The sequence below is a fragment of the Hipposideros armiger genome, unplaced genomic scaffold (genome assembly GCF_001890085.2).
Source record: "Hipposideros armiger isolate ML-2016 unplaced genomic scaffold, ASM189008v1 scaffold_60, whole genome shotgun sequence".
NCBI classification, from domain to species: Eukaryota; Metazoa; Chordata; class Mammalia; order Chiroptera; family Hipposideridae; genus Hipposideros; species Hipposideros armiger.
This window is the reverse complement of record NW_017731410.1, coordinates 1824753-1826255: the sequence shown is the minus strand read 5'-3', so window position 1 is coordinate 1826255 and position 1503 is coordinate 1824753. Positions and strand designations below refer to the sequence as shown.

Below are 1503 nucleotides of genomic sequence, written 5' to 3'. Positions count from 1 at the left end.
TATAATTATAGTTGACATACTATATTATTCAACATCAGCTTCTTAATTTCTTAATTTTGTATTATAAAATGGAATTAGGAACATAAATAGTAATAGGTAGCAAAATCCCAACACTGTGTAGGACTATCATCCTCTCAGCCACCTCTGCATAGACCAATAAGTTTGGAAAGGGAAAGTTTTTCACAGATTTCAAGTTTCAGTGACTCTGCTTTCTGTTTCAGTCATTCATCTCTGTATAGTCATGCCAAATTTGTTAACTCCAACTTTTGTTGTTTCTCCTTCCAACAACTCGTCTGTATGTAATCAATGTAGTCCTTCTCTATCGTCTTCTCCAGGTCACACAGAGACACTCCCCTGTAGGCCTAGTCAAAGTTTTTATCCACAAAGTAAGGCACCTGCAGGTTCTGGGTTTCTCTAGAAATGGTGTAGCCCAGGGCCGATTTGTAGAATAGACTATATGGGGGGTTAGTAGCTAGCAGCTGAGTAATGACAGATATATCACAATCACAAGAACTGGAAGTAACTGAATAAATGCAGAATAAGTAGTCTGAGGTTTTTCTTCTTCCTCCTCCTTCTGTGCCTGCATCCTCTCATGTCGGTGCCGCTGGCAGTAATAGTGGGTATCATCAGTCACATTTGAAAACATATGAATATTTCCTGTAGGAAAATGTCCTCCAAAGAAGACGTTGAAGAGCTCTTCTAGAGTGATGTTAGCTTCAAAGTCCCTGTAATAATTATCAGGTCTGGCTCGGGGCAGTGAAAGTCACCTGTTCATCTCCATATTCATCGTACTGGAGTCTCTTATCAGGATTGCTCAGGACTGCAAAGACATTTCCTATGGGTTTGAAAGCATCTGTTACTCCAGGAGCACAGTTCTTGTCAGGGTGAAATTTCAGGGCGAGTTTTCGGTAAGCTTTCTTAAGCTCTTCATCACTGGCATTTCGAGAAACTCCCAGAATCTCATAGTAATTTCTGTACTTCTTGATCCTTTGTACCCCAAGCAGCTGTTCCTCTGTATAAGTGGCACTCCCCTCACCCTGCCGGGTCTGATTCTGCTCATTCTCAGGCTTCTTTTCCTTTTGTGCCTTCATGCAGTTACAGCAACCACAGGGGTCATGACTTTCAGGAGGTCTATCTTCTGGGTATTTGTTTCTTCTAATTGCATCAATGTAAGCTTCCGTCCAGCGCGCCCCGCTGCCCAGAGTTGCTGCCATATCTGTCGGCTCCTAATCAGCAGATCAGCCCTCAGCTATTATTTCTTTAAATAAACTCTAATACCCTCTCCCCCTCTTCTCCTTTTGGGGTACCCATTATCTTTATGTTGCCTTTTCTAATGGAGTTGGACAGTTCTCATAGAGTTTCTTTATCTTCAACCTTAGTATTCTCTTTTCTGTGTAATCCATTTCATTTCCAATACATTCTTCATCTCATTTGTGTTTTTTAGCTCCAGAATTTGTGTTTTGTTCTTTTTTAGAGTTTAAATATGTTAGGTAAAGCGTTCTT

At 40.8% G+C, this 1503-nt stretch overlaps 1 pseudogene; it reads right to left on the bottom strand.

Moving 5' to 3' along the window:
* Positions 1-134: 134 nt before the first annotated feature.
* LOC109382132 (dnaJ homolog subfamily C member 18 pseudogene) lies at positions 135-1214 on the bottom strand (annotated as a pseudogene).
* Between the last annotated feature and the right edge of the window lie 289 nt (positions 1215-1503).